Here is a 24,479-nt window from a genome sequence, read left to right on the forward strand (position 1 = left end):
GTTTGCTACTACTCTTTTTATTTTACACTCGCTAAACAGCACGAATGCTGCTTAGCAAATGTAAAATAATCTAAAGAGATAACACCAGCACTAATGAAACGGTTCCGTGAATTCCAGAACTAATGAACTACTAATGCTGGCTGCACTGACTTCAAATAACTTTAATAAGTGCAGAAAACAATAAAATAAAAGCACAGGCTTCAGTAAATACCAAGGACTGTTAGCTTAACATAATATTAAACATCAGTATTGTAATGAAGGTTTTGTCATGAAGTTTCTTTGGCTTTTAAGTTAGCTACCTTGCTGTATCCAATCATATCACACCAGGATCTAGTAATTAATAGGGAAAAACAAATTTGTTTCATTTGTCAGTTTCTTGATGTTTACGTATATATTGAAAATAGTATATATACCTGGTAGTTTTTCTTCCTGAACAATGGTGATAGCCAGAGATTCAAGGTTACTCATGGAAAGCAGAATTTTTTCTTCTTCACTGTTAATGTCAGTCCCATACATTTTACATTTGATGAACAAGTCTTTGTAACACTCTATTGCAGGTTTTATTATTTCTATGACATGTTTGCTTTCTTGCAAATGTAATTCGATGTGACGGGATGAAGCAAAAAGCTGCATGAGATTGGTGAGGTCACTGTCTTCAAATTTGTCTACACCATTTATTTCAAGTTTCAGAAGTGGAATTGTATGTGCCCCTGCAGAAAGGACTGAAGCAATGAAAGAGCCAGGCAGATAACTTGGCATATACTTAAAAAATCTTTTACTCATGCTAATGGTATTTTCATTCTTTTTCATCAGACCGTCAAGAAGTTGATAAACAGCAGCATAATCTGATTCAACAGATGGGACTGTGTTTGCAGAAAATGCATCTTTCATACGTGAAAAAAAATCCAGTGTTGGTATTTCTCTGACTCCATTTATGCTGAAAGTTACACTGGTTAACTGTGTAAAAATTTCTGGATAGTCACAAAGAAATTTAATCAATACTGTGTCACGTTGCAGTGACACATTTTTCCCTATTAGAAAATATTGAATTTGAGGACAGCATTCTGCAATGCAGTTATTTTCATAAGCAACCTGGATGACAAAATCCAGGAAATACTTCTTTATAAAGTCAATTGCCTCATCAGTCATTTCTAACACTGACAGCATAGTAGTGAATAGATTTTGTGTTGCAGCTAATTCTGGGTGGTACTTTAAATAGTCTTGAGTCTCACTCTGGGCATCTAGGGCATTTCTGCTGTTCATCATATTCAACAAGTGGGTTACAATTTTATATACTGACTTGGATGAATTGCAAGCAATTTGCAAAAAGTAAAAGTACTGTCCAGAAAATTTCAAGAAAGTGTCAATGTATTGCAATATATGCAAACCTTTTTCATTTGCTTCTTCTGAGTCAGATATCAGGTAGTTACTCAGTTTCTCACCCGCGAGGTACTCCTGAAAACATGGGTGCAAGAATTTGTATAATGGATAAATCCTCTGTGACGTGAATTTGCTTATCAGTCCTAGTCAAGCAGCTTCTTCTCCATGCACACCTGCTTCACTGAGATCCTTGTCAGTGAATGCAAACTGTGATTTTAAAAAGCCCACTAAGGCAAGTTCTTGACACGATGCAATGACTGTACTCAGTGTCTCCTTCTCACTAAAGAACTTTAGTTCGCTGAAGTACAAGTAGGTTCTGAAGAGAAAAGTGGGGCTGAATTGATTTTGTTGAGGGAAATGGACCCATGATACACTGACAACAGATGCAAACAGTGGAGATTTCAAAATGCTTTGTAATGTTGTACACTTAGCTACCTCACAGTAAAAGTGTCTCACACGCTGGTAGTCATGCGAAAAAAGTTTCTTTAATATGCATAAGGTGTTATAAAATAAAAATTCTTTGATGGTAAAAGTAGAATTTGCAAACCTACGAACAACTCCAACTCTGTTAGTACAATTTGCTATTATTATGCAGTTCCTATTGATGTGGTTCTTTTCAACCATTTCTTTAATGCAATCTGGTACTGAATTATTCTCACCATAGTCATCAATTAAAAATAGCACCTGATTTTTCAAATGGTATACCATGCTCCTGAAAATGGCATCAGTCAGAATGGAGTTAGGGGCTAGTAGCCACTTGTTTATGGTGAAAGTCAGTCCTTGGACATCATCTAAGGAGCTTTGAGGGATGTAAAAAACAAACTTAAACCTTTGTAGCACAGGACAACATCCAGAAGCCCACAATATGGCAATCCTTTTTAACAGGGCTGATTTCCCACTTCCTGCTTCTCCTTCAATAATGGTAATGCTGGACAGATGTGTAATTATTTCTGGAAGAGTGACATTTTCAAGAGTTTTATTTCTTTCATCTTTCGAGATGAATGTTAGTTCTGAATAAACATATTTCAGGTCTGAGGATATACTAGTAGTTTTACCAAATGCCGACACTTTTCTGTATGCTGTGCTACTATACAGCTTTCTTAACTGTAAATTCACATCCTTTATTATCTTTATCCACTCATGGTCACACTGTAATTCTGCACCTGCAAGAAGAAGAAGAAATCTTAAGTGGACAGTTGTCATCAACACCATCACAATGCTTTCTCTTCTAGATAATTCTTTGCCTAGTCAAAGACATAGTTTATCTATGGGAGACTCAAACATAACTCAGTGTGTCTGACTTTTTAAAGATTTCTTGAAAAGTAGACTCTCACAACACTGCAATCACTGCTGAGATGACAGCATACTTCTCAGCTGTCCAGAATATACCAGATTTCTGCCTTATATTTTTGGTCTAAACACATAATGTTTGTTGTTTTCTTGCAAATCATTGAAGACTGAAATCAAGAAATGACAGACATTTCAGTTTCAAACATCCTTCAGAAAATGCATGCTAATGCAAAGCCTGTTATTCTAGCAACTTTATAAGCTTATAAGACCAATACTTAAACTCCATCTCTGATTTTTGACATTTGTCCCCTTATTACTTTTGGTTTTGACCAGAATTTTTTACACTAAAATGTTAAAATGTATGGATGACAGCATGGATTTCTGGTTTTCCAACTTCATGCTTTTCCTGTTGTTTTACTTCTCACTGACATTTTCCATCTTTTAAATTCCATTAATTATATTATTTGCATTCTATGCATGCTGTCAATCATTATATTACAGAACTGTCTCTTTAGAGAATGGTTCAATGACTGACATTAGGTCTCAGACTAACACAAAAAATGGGGGGGGGGAGCCCAAAATCAGGGACAGATTTTCAGTATTGTTCTTGCAAAGTTAGAAAGTTGATAGAAAAGCAGGTTTTACATTAACATGCATTTTTCTGAAGGATATGGAGTATGAAACTCAAATTAAAATGCTTGTCATTATTTAGTTTTTTTCAATCTATAAGTGATTTGCCAGAAAACCACATATTTTATGAAAAACATATCCAAAGTATGAAGCAAAGTCTAGACCTTTAATTTATTTTTAAATGTGACTCAGCCACAAACTAATAGAGTGCCATGCGCTAGAAAAGTAAAAAAAAATGGCAAATGATATACCACTGTCCTCATCCCTCATCAAGCCCATAATAGTGTTTAATGCCCCCCTTTGGTATGTACCTGACCAGACACATGCAGCAACTGGAATGTCTACAAAGCTTCTTTACAAAAAGAATGCAGGGTGTAAACACAATGTCCAAGCTGTCTCTTTACTCTATATCATACAGACTTCTGAGAGGAGATCTTTGCCTGGCATACAAGGCATCCCTGGACCCTGTTTTGATGAATTTTTTTAAACATATGCAAAACAAATAGGATCACGTCTACTATATTAAAAGATCTAAATTCTGCTTGTAACAAAAACAGAACATGTTGAAAAGACAGATATGTTTCTCAAAGAATTCCTATTCTCTAGAACAGTCTCCCCATCTGTGTGAAGCAGACTTCCTTCCTATCCATAGTTAAGTGTAATTTGAACTTATGGATGGGTAATTGGAAATTCTCCCAAGGTCTGGCTCCCATGCCTTTGATGAACAGAGGTAGTCAGTACATCACCCCCTATAAGACAAATAACAGTCAAATGTGTGGGTCACATTTATGTTGAACTGCTAGGCTTTTAAGGGCCATAGCGGTCATTAGCCTAGTATACACCTTTAAACCTATAAACATGACATGACTGCACTACTTTGTAATCTAATAGGCAAGTATAGTTAATAAAAAATAATGTTTAAAATTGCTGTACTTGTTCAAAAGGATAAAGACAGATGAATGCACATGGCAAGGCAGTCATTAGTTTGATCCAAAGCTTTGCCTCATTTGACACAACTGACTAGGGGTAGTGGTTAGGCCAGCCTAAGCCTCACACTGACTTAGCTTCATAAGTAAATCTTAGTTAGCAATCAACCTGTCCCATATTGGCAGCCACAGTGATTTAGGAAATGGATGACCTGCACCCTTAGCCAGAGTGCCTCTCCCCCAGCTTCCACATGAAAACCAAGTATTTATATATGAACTATGTGTAATATATTTTAGATCTGAAGAATATGAAAGACATCCTAATAAAAGTTTTTTTTTTTAAGTTTTGCTGCAATTTTAATTTTTTTTTCTTTACTGAGGAATGTAATCTAATAGAACATTTATTTGAATATTAGTTCTTACTTTCTAATTTGAAGACAAGTCATTCATGCAATTTAATTGAGGAGAGTGATTTAGGTAGGAAAGTTATCATCATGATCCTTCTGACAACTATCTAAGGTGAAGAACATCTCTCTGCATTAATCCTCTTTTCAATGACAGGGGTCACCTAATCTGGAGAACAGTGTAGACACAGGTACAATAACTCATAAAGTTGGAAAGGGACCAGCCGCCTGGCTGTTTTTTGGAGTTGGAGCATTAAAAGGCCTAAGTTCTACTTAAGTACTGTATTAATTTAGTACACAATACAGTAATGCCCTTATGGCTGGAAGTTATACCTTAATATTACTTTATTTAATGTTGTATGCGGGTCTATGTTTTCTCTTTCTCTCTCTCTCTTATGTGTGCTTCTCTTTGTCTCTCTTTACATGTGTATGGCTGAATAACTCTCTCTCTCTCCAAATAGCTAGCTAGCTATATATATATATATATATATATATATATATATATATATATATATATATATATATCAGATATAAATGCTATATGAGTTATTGTTGCACAGATTTAACAGTGTGGTGAAACGGTAATGTTTTCTATTGCTGGGGCAGTTTGTCAATCTATTTAATGGTCGAAGTTCATTATACTGACCATTGCATAAATCAAAGAGGTTTGCCTTCTTATCACACATGTAACCTATTAGTATTTCAGTCAAACTCACCTGCAGTTATTCATTATGAACTCATACACACACGTGTGTGTAATATATATATATATATATATATATATATATATATATATATATATATATATATATATATATATATATATATATATATATATATAGTGTGTGTGTGCATGTGTGTGTGTATGGGTTTATGTCAGAAGCTCCTGTTTTCAGAAACTAAAAATTCATATTGTTGAGATGATATGATTGAGTTCTGAAAACCTGAACGTCAAAAAAAAAAACAAAATTTTCCTTTTTTTATGTTTTTGCAGGGGGCTAACCCCAGACACCCCCTGCATATTATATATATATATATATATATATATATATATATATATATATATATATATACCAACTCTGAGATCGCACTAGATTAGGGAAAAGGGTAAATTCCCATATCCTCACTCTTCCACAATCTCCATTTTGGAAACTTGATCACATCTTCTCAACAATATGAATTTCAAGTTTCTGAAAATGCGAGCTTCTGAAGGAGACCCACACATATAGATATATGTAAAATATAGATAGATAGAGATATTGATATACATAGATCTATCTGTATAAATCCATCCATTCATCCACCCATAACCCCTTTTTCCCATTTTTTTACACATGGGGTTAGGGTGTCACTTCAGCAGTGACAATCAACTAGAATCATGGCTTACACCACCATATACATATGTACAGATACACAAACACACACACACACACACACACACACACACACACACACACACACACACACACACACACATGCAGAAACTTTCATTTGCTGTATTTGTTAGGAATTGCAGTTCAGTCACAGAATTTCATTGTTATTCAGGTAATAACTGTTTTGAAGCTGTCTAGTCATTATTTACTGTAAAGATATAATTGAGTTATCATTCAGTTAAATCTACATATAATCAGATTAGGATAGTAGATTGCCAAACATGAACTCAGAATTGCTACACACAATTTAGGTTCTCTGACAGGAAGCAGCTTGGAAGTGGTTGGCATGATGATATGGAGGAGGCTGGACATCCTGTGTATCCAAGACACAAGATAGAAGGGCAGAGCAGTGAAGTCACTTGGCTTGGGATCCATATTCTACTTCTATGCATGAAGGATTCAGGCTAGAAAGTGTGTAGGAATTGTGGTGAGACAGAGGCTTCAGGAGGCAGTGAGGGATATAATCAGAACTAGTGACAGACTTGTGGCAACCTATGCCCAACAGTAGGGTTGTGGTAGTGAGGAAAATACAGTATTCAGACAGCAGCTGCAGGACAACATGATTTAGTGTTGCTAATGGGTGACTTGAATGCACATATTGGTACAGACAGAACAGGATATGAGGACTGTCTGGATCCATATGGGTGGGGCAACAGGAATAAAGAAGCGGAGGCCATTCTAGACTTTTGCCTGGCAAATGGCATGATAATAGCTAACACATGGTTCAGAAAGAGAGACAGTCACAGGATCACATACAACAGTAGCCAACATGCAACTCAGGTAGACGTCCTCCTAGTAAGGAAAAGGCACTGGGGTAGAATCAATGATTGCAAAGCCATCCCCAGTGAAACAGTCGTCTCACAACATAAACCACTGGTTACCACAATTAGAGCTGCAAGCAGTGGTCAGATAAGACTAAGGTCAACAGAGACCAGGTTGAAGACCTAAAAGTTGACGGGAGAGAAAGTACAATAGTTCAAGGAATTACTCAGGGCTCTATCACCCCAAGAAGAGGAGGAAATAGGTGGAGTTAAAGAATGGCAGCACCTTAAAACAGCATGTGTGAGGACTACAAAACAGATACTGTATGTGGCTGATCCAGGTACGGAAATAAGGTACATAAGGAAAGCTGGTGGTGGAATGCAGAAGTTCAGAAAGTTGTCTGAAGAAAGAAGGAGTGCAGGAAAAATGGATGATAAAAAAGACTGACCAGGTTAGGAAGGAATACTGGTTGGCTAACAAAGAAGCTAAGAAAGGACTTGAAATAGCAAAGAATAAAGCATCGGAGGCACTCTAACATCTGGAGAGGGACTCAGTAGGTGGCACAAATAATCTATATCAGGTTGCAATGCAAAGACAGAAAGATAAAGAAGATAGTAGGACACCCTTCATAAGAGATGCCAGCAACAACCTGCTCACCAGTCCACGGAACATCAAAGGCAGATGGAAGGAGTATTTCCGGCAGCTTCTGAATGAAGAAAACCCCACAGAAGCTGTACTGCCCCAGAAGCAGCCTACAATGAGAGAAGAAGAGGAGCCCACCCTAGGGGAAGTAAGAACAGCACTAAGGAAAATTAAGTCGGGGAAAGCAGCAGGCTCAGACAAGGTCACAGCAGATATGATAAAGATGCTGGGTGAGGTAGGGGAGAAATGGCTCCTGAGGGAACTCATAGTAGTGTGGAGAGAAAGGCATATCCCAGATGACTAGAGAATAAGCATACTTATGCTGGTGTACAAGAATAAATGGCACATCCACAACTGTGGGCAGTACAGAGGCATCAAACTCCTATCACATTGCATGAAAGTTCTGGAAAGGGTGACTGATAATCACAGAACAGTAGAATGTAAGATGGGAGATGAACCTTTTGGATTCAGATCAGGATGCAACACAACTGACCCGATGTTTTCAATGAGACAGATGGTTGAGATGAAACTAGAGATAAGGAAAAAGTACAACTGGGCATTTCTAGACTTGGAGAAAGCACATGACAAGGTCCCAAGAAAGCTGATCTGGGCAGTACTGCAATGGTTTGAAGTCCCAGAAACACAGGTAAAATTACTGTAAGTTATGTAAAAGGACTGAATGACTCAAGTATGAATAGTGTTCGGCCATACAGGGGGGTTCCCAGTGGGAGTGGGTGTACACCAGGGGTCAGCTGTGAGCCCACTGCTGTTCATACTGGTGATGGACTACTTCAGCAAACAAGTTGGAGCGGACAGATCAACAAAGTTGTTGTATGCAGACAACGTGGCATTACAAGCAGGCTCTGAGCAAGAACTTCAGCAAAGGATAAGGGAGTGAAATGCAAAACTGAAGGCACAGGTGTATAAGACAGTGGTGCAACCAGTACTACTGTATGGTACACAAACCTGGGCAGTAAAGGCAGAGCAGATGAAGAAGCTAGAGGTGATGGAGATGAAGTGCCTGAAAAGGGTGGTAGGATGCACACTGTGGCACAGATGAAGAAATAAAGGCATAAGAGTGGAAGCCGAAGTAGCTCTAATTGCAGAAAAGATCAATGAGAACAGATTACGGTGGTTTGGACACGCGCAGAAATGCAGAAGACAATCTGGCTTAGAAGATTTGGGACAGACAGGAAGAAGGTTAGAGGAAATGAGGACATCCAGCAAAGCGGTGGATGAATTGTGAGAAAGATCTGTGACAGTCAGGCATGAATGTCAAAGAAGGTAGGAGGGTGGTATTGAATCAAGACAGATGGTGACAGTTAATGCAATATCCCAACCCCATGTAGAAAAATGGGAAAAAAGGGGGCTGATGATGATAATGATTGTATGGATTTTTCATTCCCTAAATTTAGAAATGTCTGCAGGAGCCATGAGACCACAACCAGGCTAGGGGATGGTGGGGGTACAGCATTATGATTGCTTTCCTAGAAACTGCAACTTTTGTAGCTCGTATATAATATCATACAAAATTAATAGTGACTTGCCATAAGATATAAGTGATGCAAACTTACGAATGACATACATACAGCTGAATATTTTAAAGTTAGCTCTGAACAGTGGTTTGCAAGGTTAATAACAAGTGTTGGGAATATGACCTTCCTTTAAATGACCATCTGCTTGCCTACCAGGAGCAGACCAAAGCACCAGTAATCATTTCTTCACCCATCCACAGAGGCCCTGGTGACTCTGAATGTATCAACTCAGTAATGTTCAGCTCATGTTATAACAACTTCTTAAAGATAAAACACACACACACACACACACACACACACACACACACACACACACACACACACACACACACACACCTTGAAACAAGCAGATAAATCAAACAACAGTTATCAATGATGATTTACAAACTTTGTGATTATTGTATAATACATACTACCACAAGGCCCAGTCACCCTTTCAAAACAGTGAAATGCTGCATATCCACAAGAAAACAATGTGGAATGGCTCAGAAAATTAGGAATGCAAGTGGGCCAGTGTTCCTTTATTTATACCACATAGACCTAGAAGTTGTAAAAACTTTTAGCAGTGGGACACATTCAAATGGGATGAATACACTACTTTCTCTTTCTGTTCTTTTTCTTCATATCTCCCAGCTGAGGAGGGAATTTCCATTCAGCAAAACATGGCCCCTACTGATTACCACATCAGTTGCAACCCCCTAAGCACACAACATGTGGAGAGAGACCTGGGTACTCAGGTTGACAACAATCTCACATTCAACCATCGTGTAGCGGCAGTCATCAGAAAAGCCTTTTACTTGGTTCATCTTATAAGTAAAGGGATTTCATTCAGAAAAAAGGAGGTTATTGCCTCTCCGTACTCCTCCTTCATTAGGCCAATAATTGGGTATAATACACTGTTTACTATGTATCTCTACAAACACCTGCACCAACTGGAAAGGCCACAGAAATACCTCACAAAGAGAATTCAAGGCCTCTAACTGCTGTCCTATGTAGACCGGCTCAAATCATTATCACTGTACTCGGTATCACACAGATTGCTCAGAGGTGATCTGTGTCTCGCCTGCAAGGCAATATCAGACCCTGCCCTACTAGAGATGCTGCATATCTGTAAGTCTAACTCCTCGCACATTACCTGCTTGAAAGCCCTAAATCTAATATGCGACATCAACAAAACCTGCTGGAGAGACAGGTTTGTCTCCCAGAGGCTGCCCCATCTCTGGAATAGACTTTTCATACATATCAAACAGAGTACCTCGCTGACCTTTTTCAAGCATAACCTTAATGAGTGGATGGGAAACCATAAATTTGTCCCAGGGGTTTCACCTGTGTCCCTTACTGCAGGTGCTGACTGAGGTTTCTTTTTTGGGGCTAAACTCTTGCCTAGGCTTGTAAGGGCCCCAGGACCATTAGCCTAGTAACCTCCTATGATCCTATAATCAGAATCAGTATGAAGTGTAGACTTCCCAGGCTGGTACAGTCTGCACTTAAGTATGACAAACAGTCTCTGTTAACTGATATAGAAGAATATGACCCTTAGTAGAAATCTTATCCTTTATTAAAGCAGTTGCATAGTTCCCATAAATCAGATATCTGAATTATTTGCTGAAGGAAATGTACAATGCCAATAATCAATTTCACTCAAGCGAGTTGTCAAGGGTTCTTATTAATACTGAATGATAAAGTTCTTCATTGCGCATTGCTGTTTACATACCATTACTTAAACAATGCAGTTTAAAGTAACATCATCAACAGCATTTATAAATAAAAAATTAGTTATCATTTTGAATTTGTAATTAAAAGAATATAATGCTATGAATTAAAACTTTTTTCAGAAAACTTATGAGCTTACTTGTTGTCTCTCTCTGTCTCACCCCTCCCCCTTTTTTCTATCTATTATTACTTTTTTCCTGCAGGACTAGATCACCCTGGGACTAATCAGCCACATGCCTTACAGGTAAGGGAATGTTCGCCACCTCCCCTGCCTAGTCAGGAACGCCTTCACAAGTTGAAGCAGTGGCTCCACCTTTGTGAGCCTTCCCATTATACAGGAGCCTACTCACCCATAAGTAATGGCAGATTAAAGATCTGGCTGAGGCGGCAGATGAGACGGCTGTGGAGAGACAACTACACTCACTAGAAGTCCTACTCCAGTGAGTATGAGACTTGTTGCCCCGGCAGGCTCTGATCACTGGAGGCCTCCTCTTTCAACATCAGGATCCCCCCTCCGGGTCTATCACAGAAGGGGATACTTGAGGTCTTCTGGACTGTGATGGTAACTAATCTCTGATCTCCTTCCCCTTCTTTTTGCGTCTGTCTGTCATCTGTATATATTGTCTCCCCACCATCATCAGCCCACCAGTATTCTTGTCTGTGTTTTATGTTATGTCCTCCTAAACTCTCCACTAACCCTGTTTCCCACACTCTCTACCTTTACTCATTCTCAACTTTCCTCTTATAAAATCATTGGAAAAAGGATATCTATCCTGCACAAAGTATACAGTCATTTCTCTCCCAATTCCTCCAGCATAGTCCTCTTAATGTGCTCCTGTTGTGTGTCCTTTGTCTTCTCTCTTCCCTGTTTCCAGCTGTCCTATCTTCTCCCTTTCCAACCTTATAAAAGAACAATCAGGGTGTCTATAGAGGAACATAATTTTGAGCAAATAATAAAATCTTACAACAGTTTCAGCTTACTGCTGGACAGCGGTGCTCAGTGAAGCTCAGTCCAGAATCACATAGAAGATATCAAGAGATCCATGGAGACTCATGCCTGTCACCACATATACAAAGTATCCAAAAATATCATAACTTTGCATACATAATACTTTCAATGCACATAACTATACTAATTTTTATCTATTTTACAGTGTTGAAGATTGGCATGTCTCATGTGGGAGTTTTAATGCAATGCTGTAATCAGTGTCGTTCAATCACACACTTACATACAGAGGTCATGCTCTTCAATGACGGACTCTGCATGTATGTGAATTGTGCGACTCTGAGTACTGCCCTACAGGTTTGTCCGCTTCCCCTTTGCCTTAACTATAGGTTTAGCAAGTACATCTCCAATCTTGAGGACTCTTTCTTACTTAAATAAAAATAGTTAATAACAGAGCTGACTAACACTTTCGAACATTTGAACAACACTTTGAAGTGTTCACATGTCTTTATTACTAATTCCATCTCCTGCTTGTGCTTTGCTTTATTTTTGTTCATTTTGCATAATACTATGCTTAAACATAATTGAATTTCATTTCAGTAAGTGAAGTTACTTGGATGTTACTAGCACCAGTTACCTTGCCCACCCAGAGCAAAACTTTTTTATAAAAGATTTTGTAAATAATATCTGCAATCTGTTGTGTCTGAGAAAAATGTTTAGACTCAAACACAATTTAGCAATTTATGTCTTTACGTTTACTACATCTTCTATATCTATGCAATGTTTTCTTGTTATGCTCAATATCATTATTTAAATTTTCTTTGTTTTCCTGATTTTGTCACACAGTACATATAATTTGTCTGTCCAGTTTATTTATTTCAGTATTCAAATCAAAAAGTTCAGCCTCATTTCCAATTCTTTTTTCTCTCTCATATTAAATAAGTATCTTGTTGTTATAGAAATATATGATCCAGTCCTTGTGTGCCTAGACCCTGATATTAAACATTTTTTCATTCAATTTCCCTTTCAAAGCTTATCATAATCATTCTGACATCTTTCTACTGACCACATCAGTCCGATTATCTTTATGTAATGACTATTTGGACTTGTATTAATCTTCTATGCACAGGTTTAGGTTTCAGTTTGGCAGAATTATCAAGCAGTAATTTAATCTTGGGGCGGCTTTTGGTACTGGCTACTGGCCTACAGCTCCCAGTGTAAAAAAAAAAAGAGAGAAAAGAAATAAAAATAGAAACTATTCTATTAAATTTACTTATTTCCTATAAAATTTAATTTTACCATTACTGATACTGAGAATGGAACTCCACTCATGCAGAGTTCCAAGACCTTCAGAGTTGTTCTAAAAAAAAAAAAAAAGAAATCAGCTTATTCTGTCTGCTGGGATGTTTTCAAAACAGACAAGCATTAGCTCTACTCCACACTAGGAATGAGGCAATTATGCTGCATTACAGTCTTCCTGCCTTCTACAGAAGGCAGACACATCATAAAGAAACACCTCATTAAGCTGCTGTTGAAAGAAATGAGGAAACCTTTCTGTTATCTCTGGCTGCCTCAGGTGACTGAGACAGACTGAGATGTGAAGAAATTAACATGTGTAGGAGTACAGAGGATTGAGCAATTCAAATATATATTTTTACATGCACAGTAGCGTTGTCGCCTCACAGCAAGAGGTTCGCCCGTTCAATTTTCAGCTGGAGTGCCTTCTGTGTGGAGTCTGCATGTCCTCCCCACGGTCGAGTGGTGTTCGAAAGACATGCGTGAATGGGCATGCCTTCATTGAAGGTTGGGCATTGGGCTGGCAACTCGGCACCATAAATAAAAATCTACTGCCAATCATTAGCGGACCGGAGTTCCACTGTGGTGACCCCTAACCGGGAAAAGCCGAAAGAAAAACAACAACAACAACATATATTTTTACATGCACGCTGCTTGCTACTACCAGCATAACGGAAGGCAATTACTTAAATTATGTAAGAGTGTGTGTGTGTGTGTGTGTGTGTGTGTGTGCGCATCTTTGTATTAAATGTTAGAATTCACATTGAAATAATGATCTTGGCTAATGATATAAATTCAAAGCATATGTAAGGACAACATTTTCTGCTAATAAATCCTTCATAATTTGAACTCAAAATAATGATAACAACATTACAGTTTATATTATAATTACTTTAAAAGTAACAATAGGTATTTTTTAAAAGAAATACATTGAGAATTCTTTTGTCCCCACCCACATGTGTGTATATGTGTGTGAATGTGTGTGCGTGTGTGTGCGTGTGTGTGTGGGAGGGGTTATAGATATCTTAAACTGCTTTATACCACAATCTGTGTTTTTTTTCATGAAATGTTTAGCCTTCTCAGAGGACGGCCATGGTGGTGCAGCGGTTAGCGTTGTCGCCTCACAGCAACAGGTTCTCCGGTTCGATTCTCGGCTGGGGTGCCTTCTGTGTGGAGTCTCCATGTCCTCCCTGTGGTCGCGTGGGTTTCCTCTGGGTGCTCTGATTTCCTCCCACATCCCAAAGACATGCAGTAGGTGGATTGGACACTCTAAATTAGCCCTAGGTGTGAGAGTGTGTGTGCCTTCTGTGGAAGGTTGGGCGCCGGGCTGGCAACTCAACACCATAAAACTCCACTGCCAATCATGAGCGGACAGATGATTCGCTGTGGCGACCCCTAACCGGGAAAAGCTGAAAGAAGAAGTTTAGCCTTCTCAGAAATCAGTGAGTATTGCAGTCACTGAAGACAGATATTTGAGTTTCAGACTTAACAGCTTTCTGGAAAAGGCATGCTTATGCAAAGCCTATTTTTCTTGCAATTTTCTAAGTATATAAAGAAAATATATGTCTCTGTGTTTGATCTTGTGTCCCCTATTATTATGCAGTTTTCTCCTTGATTTTTGAACTAAAATGTTGAGAGGTTTTTGAAGAGGAGGGAGTGCAGTATGCTGTAAACAGTATTCTGATAGAAGTGCTCCGAGAAAATAAATTCCTGTGTGGCAGTTATTTATGTATTTATTCATTTGTTTGATTGCAATAAATTATTTTAGGTGCACAGTGACAATCATACAAGTGGCTATAATGGATTGTCACATCTGTGTGTGTTGTGGATGGCATAGATGCTCTCAGCTGTCCCTGATTTTGTAAAATATCTCAGATTTTTATGGAGTCATATTTTGATCTGTTCTTAAAGTTTGTGGTTTTCCTGGCAAATCAATGAGGATTGCAGCCATTAAATAATGGTTCATAGGTGTGTACTAGGCTAATGGCCCTGGAGCCTTTACAAGCCCAGCCCAAAAAAATTCCCCAGGTACTGTGCCACCTGATGGCAGTTCACAGTGCCCCTATCCAGTAGGGCAACTGGAATGATCTCCGGAATGAACCTCCCCTACCCATCCATCTGTCACAATCTCGCCTGAAGAGGGCCAGCGAGGTGCTCTGCTTGATATGAACGGGAAGCCCATTCCAGAGCATGGGCAGTCTCCAGGAGATTAATCTGTCCTTCCAGCATGTTCTGTTAATAACTTATAACTTTGTAACAAAGCAGTCAAAAGGACTTTCAAAAGTCAACTCCAACAAAAGTTATAAATCAATAAAAATGATTGAGAATCTGAAACAAGTATTAACATTGTAACAAAAGTAAAGTCAGTGATATTCCATGATGTGTGTGCAGCATCATACATGAACATCAGGTAGCTGCTGGCATGTTCACACCTGCAACTGCATGAGGAAATCAAAGATCAACTCAAGTGTGACTTTTGGTAAGAGTTGAGCAGTCTGGTACCAGACTAAACCCATCAGGGTCTAAAACACTACTTGCTGTCTTGTCAGACCACCTTAGTGCTTCTTGCATGGTTGCTAGTTGTTGTTGTTTGTCTTTTCGGCTTTTCCCGGTAAGGGGTCGCCACAGCGGAACTCCAGTCCACTAATGATTGGCAGTAGATTTTTATGGTGCCGAGTTGCCAGCCCGATGCCCAACCTTCAGTGAAGGCACGCCCATTCACGCATGTCTTTCGGTGGCCACTCAACAGGGTTGCTAGTTATAGGCTTTAATTTCCCATCAATGGAAGTCTTTAAACCACATTCTCCTACTAATACATGGGAATGGGGAATAGAGGTAGGTACCAACACAAACCCAATTTGGCCAAAGAAAGAATCTATGCACCTAAGATAATCTGAGAAGAATACATCCCCAGTGTTATCACAATTTTGGTGGGACACTAAGGAAACGGACACTAGGAGAGAAGAACAAGCTTTCAGATACGTGTTCTGGTTGTTTTCAAGACAAACAACAACAACTGACTGAAAATACACAACTTACCATGTGTTCAAGTCACCATCTGCAATCTCCAGCACTGAATCTATCAAGCAAATCAAGTGTACAGGCTATCTTCATGAGGACTTAGTACTTGAAACCATGAAATTCATCTGAGTGAGGCAATTAAGAGTCAACTTTGTACAGCTTTGACTTTGTAAGCTTTGGCTTACAGAAGAGAACATTTCTCTTAACTAAACTGGACTTCCCAGACTGTGATATGATTCTTTATATCTGGTTCAAGACAAGGGGCAGGATTCACGAAACCTCCGTGTAAGAGTTACTATGTCTTACACAGAGGCTGCAGTTAAACGGTGTGATGTCAGCATGCCATGCATATTCATGAGGGCATGCTGAATCACACCCTAGGCTAACACGGTCCGTGTAGGAAAGTAGGGGGCGTGTCCACACGGCGAGTTCTGCAAAGGGACACGTCCCCAGAAGAGTCACAGTCCTGAAAGTAAACTACCACGAGTGAGTCCACGGAAATGTCAAGAAACACAACACCACACATGCCCCCACAGACTATAAACCCAACTGTAATGTAAAACGTAAAAATAACAGTTTAATTCTTTTTTTTTTATAATTTCAAAAATGTTTGCCCGTAGTTGCGCTCATTTGCGCGGGTGTGCCCTTCGCTCAGCCCCAGTTAGCAGTCATTGAAAAAGCATATAAGATCTAAATATGCAAATTAAGCCAAGTAGCAATAGCGTAGCGGTAGAGACGTTGGCCAAAGAGGAGGTAGTCACGGTTCGAGACCCAACAACATCATTTTCTATTTTTAGCAAAATAAGCACGAAACAATCCCCTGACATATATGTATATATATATATATATATATATATATATATATATATATATATATATATATATATAACTATAATGTAAGTAAAATGTAATGAAATGGGCCATGTATTTTTGAAGAAATCTGACACAATAAAAAAAAAAAAAGTTTTTATAAGTGCCCATAGCTGAGCAGCGCTCTAACAAGCTGAGTATGACTGCCCGCAGGTGAGCAGTGGTTTAACAGGTGTAATATGAGTGCCCGGAGTTGAGCAGCCCTTTAACACGCTGAAACTGTGTGCCCATAGCTGAGCAATGCTTCACACAGCGTAATATGCATGCTCATAGCCAAATAACGCGTTAACCAGCGTAAGCCGTTTGCGCAGAGCTGCGCAGCGTGCCAACCGGCTTACCGGCGGACAACGTTGAGCAAGCTGTATCAAAGCCGCCTTTACACAGACACACCTCCTAGCCTGTCTAGACAGTAGTAAAATAAAAAAGCAAAGCCCAGGCTCGAACCCAGGATACTGTGCACCATAGTCAAAGTACTGAACCACTAAGCCATGACAGTTGTACTGAGAAATGCAGTATTAGCATATATATAGGAATGAATGGAAATAGAAGCATGACAAAGCAGGTTTTTTTAAGATGATACATTTCCAAAATGGCCAATCACAGATAAGTGCGGAAAAAACGGCATATACAAGCCCCATAGGCGGGAATACACAGCATAACTGATTGTGGAACCTATCTGCAGTCAGGATGGCAGGTGTAGGAGAGGGCAGTCACCTCCGAGCACAGAGTTGGGGTGTTGAGGAGTCCAAATATATGGTTTGGCTCCTAGTCTACGATCATGAGGCTCAACTCATGCAGGGCCAGGTTCTCTGGGGTGCGTACAAGGCAGAGGCGTAGAACCAGTTGGCACATAATCTCACCAGTGCCACAGGCATACCAAGGACTGGTGAACAGGTCTGTCACCACCATGCAGACCTGAAGAGACGTAAGCAGGACCAACTGAATCGTTGGATCCAGGAGGCCAGGTAAATGCCCAACGCCCCACTACTGAGTAAGTATCCATGTAATTAAGTATGTAAGAAATGATCCTAGCTGATATTATGGAGATGTATGTTCCAATATTACTTCATTTATATTACAGCTGCAGGTGTGCATTCCGTGAATTGGCGAGCCTATGATGATAGGCTGGTGCGGTTGCACCACCAGGCAGGTTAGTAATTATTTTGCTGTAATTGTTATAGAATATAAGTGAGACAGCTTGTAAAAGAGTTCAGTGTTGTTACATATTAATAAAGTTCAAATAACACTAGAAGAAAGATTCTGCTAGTACTGTATGATTAGATAAGTGATGCAGCCTGTAATCCAGAAATAAAAATTAAACAAGTCTGAAATAGAGATTTTCCACCTGTATTGTAATATCAGATAACTTGCTTCAGCCTGAAAATTACTGCTAAACAAGCTACAGACGATAGACATGTGTCAAATACATCCCTTTTTAAAATCTGCCATATGAAACAAGTGAGTCTGTTGGAAAGGATTGTTGTAACCAAGTAAGAAATGTTAATAACGCCTAGAATTAAGTACCATCTTGAATTGTAAAAATAAAACAAGTGAGAGTGTGATAAAGAGGTATGAATCGACCAAGAAAGCTGTAATAAGTCTTGAATAAAGTTATACTGCAGTCAGTACATAATGAAATGAATGAGACAGCCACAACCAAAGAGTGAAATGTTTGTAATAACGTACTGAAGCTGGAATGTGTCTGTCCCACAATTTGGATATGTTGCTGTACCCTTGCAATATGGAGATAGTATGGTTGTATGAAATACTGAACATCCACAGTTGTCCAGAGCCATATAAATCAAATGTAGCAGGATGCTGTACCTGAACACAGCCAGATATGAACGTGCATGAATAAAAATGCAATGTATATTAATGTAGCAGTAACATTCCCATCAACAACATTCCTAAGGTTACATATAGGAAACTGTACTAAGACATGTAGGGTATATATATCTGCAGCTACTAGAAATGTACAGCATATGTATAGGTAGTTGAAGCTGTTAATGAAATATTTCTTCGCCCTACCCTATTTTCACAAATAATGCCATTCCACACCAAACTGGGTATGTGTATTCACAATTAATTCCCATGGACATTTGTCCTGTTGGTTCATACATATTTGCATGTACATTGATGCATGTGCCCTGTTCACATATCCAAACCTGATGGCCTGTTGCCATCAATCAATCCTGCATGCTGTTGGATTGTGTACTGTTGTTCAAAATATGCATGTGTTATGCTTGCTGTTCAATGTTTGGAATTCATGGGTGTTTGGTTAATGGGAATACTGATGCATGCTGTTACAACTAATTTTGAATGGTATTGTTTGTTACTAACCCAAAATGTTACAAAATATTGCTGAACATAGGACAACAGGGAAGGCGGGTTCCAGCGGACCCACCTCTCCCACCTCAGCTGGCGAGTGCACCTGGCACTAGTGCCCAGGCCGGAACCTCCTCCGGTGGCCCTGTGCCACCTTCGGGTGGAAGCGCTGCAGGGGATGGGGCTCATCCCCCCTCTGCAAGCATGGTCGGAGGAGAACGTCCACTCACCCTCCAAAGTGTCCGGTCTGTGGTGCGTAGCGAGATCAGGCATTCTGTGCTTGAACCCCTACGCCAGCTTGAGGCACAGGTGGCGCAACTCACGGGTGTGCCTGCCCATCCTACACAGCCCCCAACACAGCCCCATCCTGGGCAGTGAAGGCGCAGTGGCAACTGCCCATGGGTGGGGATCTCAGTTCCACTGTTGCCATCTGTGGGCTCATGGGTTCGCAATATCCAAACATCCGTCCCTGTCAATTGTTTCCCCCCCACATGTGTCATACTCCGCCCCTGTATGCGTCTTGTTTGTCTTGTCTGTTAACCTCCCCTACCTACCTCCCCAAATATACCTACTTCCTGTACCTCACATTCCACTCTCACCTGAAAAAAAAATAAAAAAAGGGCACTCTATTCCCACAAAAAAATTACGCCCCATACATAGCTGCCCATTTTGCAGACATGTCTGCTGGACATGTGAACTGGTAATTAAAATTGGCTGTACAACATATTTTGTTGTCCTCAACCCTCTCTCAGGGGTGGAAGGTTTCAAATTTCACACCAAATTACACACATATGCACAGCTGTTGCTGATAAAGAAATGGGCAGCTATGGGCCTTTCCTACATTCTTCCTGCAAATCCCGAGCTTGTTTTCCTACTGTCCTATCCTCTTTGTGCCCCCTTTTTCACCATTTTCCTATCTCCCCATTTTCTTTTCTTTCAAAGAAATTAGCGCGGGTGTGCGCAAGAGTAAGCACTTTTAAGCAGTAGTCAGCGGGTGTGGGCTTGTGTGTGCTTAGCTAAGCATGTGTGCGTGAAGCTAAGCAACACTGCGCATGCGTGAGCACCACGCAAATCAGCGCAAACCCGCTTACAACTGCTTAAAAGTGCCTTAGTCACTCTGAATGACAAGGCCTGTAGTCTGCTCAGCAGCAACATAAAATTCCTCTGTCAGTCTCGAACCCAGGACCTTGGAAACACTAGTCTGCATGACTTACCACTAAGCCATGACTGATATACAAGAACTTTGTGCTGAAAGCAATATATCATGAAATAGGAGGACTGAATGTAAAGGGAACATAGAAAGGCTATTACACAAAGCTTTTCTTGTATCTTTACTGGCAATTCTTGTGGAATTGCATTACATTAGTGTGATAAGAGAAACAGCCATGCTAGTAGGTAATAATGTGACAGTAGCACCTTGCAAACCACACACACTATCAGAGCAGGATAAACACCACCATATTTGAATAGGTAAGAGGCCAGACCTCGCAACTGTGACTGATTTACAGGGATGTTCTTGATTTGCAAACAAATGTTAACTGTGCCCCACTGAGGCAGAAAGGTGTGGAATCCCACGTAATGGTAACTGTCAATTAGTTAAAGTACACACTACTTGCATGTCAGAAATGGTGTAGTAATACATATGCTCAAAATACCCCACAGTCACAACTGCAGAATATCTGAAATATATCACGGGTGTATCCCACTGATATGTACCATGCCCTGAATATATACACCTGAGAGTATCTGAGGCCTGCAAGTGTCAGAAACTCACAGGCATATCATTCTGTCTGCTGTCACACACTCTATGAATAGCTGTAGAATTGCTTCCACAAGCACACCCTCATGTAGGAGTACAGCCCAGAAATATCAAAGGATGTAGCCATCTAATAAAATAAGGACAGTATAGCAGTTTACAAGCACTGCATGTGCCTGATATTCATAACTGTTAGTACAAAGTACAAGGCCCCACTACTGCTCAGCAGCAAAATAAGATACCCTTGTAGGTGTCAAACCCCACACCTTGGCCTTACCAGACTGCATGCAGTACCACCAAACCACACCAAACATATAAGAAATTGCTGCTGAAAGAAATATATCATGCATTACAAGGAGTGAATGTAAATGGAAAATAGGAAAGCCATAGCAACACATTCCAGTAAAGACACATAGCAGGCCTTCAAGGAATGAATGTAAAGGCTAAATAGTGAAGCCATAGCAACAAATTGCAAGGGCTACTGTTGTATACCATTTAATCCACAAATCCCACAGGAAAGCACATACTCCCATGTAAACAGTATTAGTATTATTAGGTGTGAGTTAACATACACACTGAGAAGAATGAACTGGAAGAAGCAACAGTCAGGTTTCAGTACAACATGCATTTCAGTGCCTACAACACAGCCTTAGATATGAGAGACATACCAACCTTTACACTCACAGAACAGTGTCCACAGCAAACCAGCATGGTCCCCACCTTGAAAAACTGAAAGAGCTATGCCTACCTAACCTAACATTTTATAGCACTGTCCTGAAATCACAGTGAGAACTGCAATTACCACACAGCAGGCTGCACGCAATTAGTAAATGCTGGCTAACAATTGCTGCAGAGGCCATCACATGCACATGTGCAGATACCTACAAAAGTAGCCTGTACTCCCAGTCCACACATGCAATAATATCATTGCAGCAATTGGAGGGAGAGAGAGAGAGAGAGAGAGAGAGAGAATGGAAAATAGGAAAGCCATAGCAACACATTCCAGTAAAGACACATAGCAGGCCTTCAAGGAGTGAATGTAAAGGCTAAATAGTGAAGCCATAGCAACAAATTGCAAGGGCTACTGTTGTATACCATTTAATCCACAAATCCCACAGGAAAGCACATACTCCCATGTAAACAGTATTAGTATTATTAGGTGTGAGTTAACATACACACTGAGAAGAATGAACTGGAAGAAGCAACAGTCAGGTTTCAGTACAACATGCATTTCAGTGCCTACAACACAGCCTTAGATATGAGAGACATACCAACCTTTACACTCACAGAACAGTGTCTACAGCAAACCAGCATGGTCCCCACCTTGAAAAACTGAAAGGGCTATGCCTACCTAACCTAACATTTTATAGCACTGTCCTGAAATCACAGTGAGAACTGCAATTACCACACAGCAGGCTGCATGCAATTAGTAAATGCTGGCTAACAATTGCTGCAGAGGCCATCACATGCACATGTGCAGATACCTACAAAAGCAGCCTGTACTCCCAGTCCACACATGCAATAATATCATTGCAGCAACTGGAGGGAGAGAGAGAGAGAGACCAAAATAAAAAGTAATAAAAAGAAAAAACCATCAAGACAGCAGTAGCAAGCCACCAGCAAGCCATACAGCAGCAAGGCAGCCAGCAGCAAGGCAGACAGCCAGCAAGCCAACCAGCAGCAAGCCATCCAAAACAGCAGTCAGAAACAAAGGTAATGTAAACTACATAATCTAATAATCTACATACAGTGAACCCTCCATATGTGTTAGCAGTCTGTATCTATATGTATTTGAAGATGTGCATAGGGCAAGGGACATACTGCAACTGTTAGTGAAGGCTGGACATACATATGTAGTTGAAGGTTGCTATGTGTACATATCAATGTAGGTTGTAGTACAACGTACAATGTAGGTTGTACAGTAATGGATGTTTAGCAGTATGTTAGTGTGTGTATGCGTATGTGTAAATAAAAAAATATATATATATGTGTGTATATGTATATTTATATATGTGTATATGTATATATATATATATATATATATATATATATATATATATGTACGTGTACATAGAGAGGTATGTATAAATAGATAGACATATATAGATACATAGAATATGTATATACATATATATGTAATAGACACATACATATATAGATATATATAAATACATACACATATACAGACAGATATGAATGTCTAGAGATATGTATGTATATGAATCTCTCTCTCTCTCTCTCTCTCTCTCTATATATATATATATATGTATATATATATATATATATATATATATATATATATATATATATACATATATATACTGAGAGAGGCACATGTGTGCAGATGTATTGCAACAGGTGCCTGGTGACAAAGGCATGGACTGAACACCATTGTGGACACTGGAGTACCATTCCCCATTCCAAAACACTTTAACCACTAACCACCACATAGGTGGCTGCCTGCCTACTACTGGATGTGTCAGAAGGGAACATGAAAAACAAGTGTACAATAGCCTCCCCTTTGATATTCACAGTGGCACACTAGTCTTGTAATCCCTGTACATGGTACGTGTCAGCACAAATGGTGTGCCAGCTAGGGAAATGTAGGTCACTGTACCCCTCTATACCTCACAATGTCTTACACGGTATGTACCTCCCATGACAACTACAGCAAGGGAAAGGGACACAGACATACCTAACAAACAGTGATAATGTCCTCAAACACATTACCTATGCAGAGTGACTGACAAAACCACAGATAGAGTGCCTTTCATACTACCTATGCAGAGTTTACCACTGCTGGATATACAGAGTTATGTCACACCCATACCAGTTGTCCAACAACCATGGTAACACCTCACAATCTGTCCAGCCTAAATGACCTATGTCCGTCATCCTTGGCACCGCAGTAAAGAGCACATGCTGGAGGTACAGTTTCCTATCCACAAACAAGCCATACCCTGGAGTAAACCACCCAGCATTAAGAAGCAAGGCTCCTTATTAGCAGATGTCAGACATACTCCTGATGAATGTTATGCAGATAGGTAATATGCCATATGAGTCACCCTGTGCAACTGTTTGACAGGAGCAAGTACAATCACATTACATGTGTCCCAAGGGGCAGGGTAGCATAACAGTATGCTGCCGTAGGCCCAGGGCCAATAGCATAGTACCTACCTATGACACAATGCACACACACATGTACTCATTGCAATACCAACTACGTGAGGTGGAATGAGTGTGCCACTGACTGTGTGCAAGGTCTGTAATGGTGTGATTGCTCAGCATGACTTTGTGTCTGTCATGGTAGTGTGTCTCCTCGGTGTGAGGCCAGAGAAAGATGTGTCAGTTATTGGGATACAAACATACTACATTGCCATATGTTGTGCTGTGGTTCTCTGTATATGACTGCAGTGTAGGTAGGGGTATGGCTGCAAAGACTAGGGTGCATTACCATTAAAACTGTAACTGTGCATTGCATGCATTGCATGGGATGACAATATTCTCCATCCATTACCTTGACACATACCCCCAGTGTGAGGTTGTGCAT

Source organism: Protopterus annectens, chromosome 2.part2, assembly GCF_019279795.1.
Source record: "Protopterus annectens isolate FY-2018-M chromosome 2.part2, PAN1.0, whole genome shotgun sequence".
In the NCBI taxonomy this organism is placed as follows: domain Eukaryota; kingdom Metazoa; phylum Chordata; order Ceratodontiformes; family Protopteridae; genus Protopterus; species Protopterus annectens.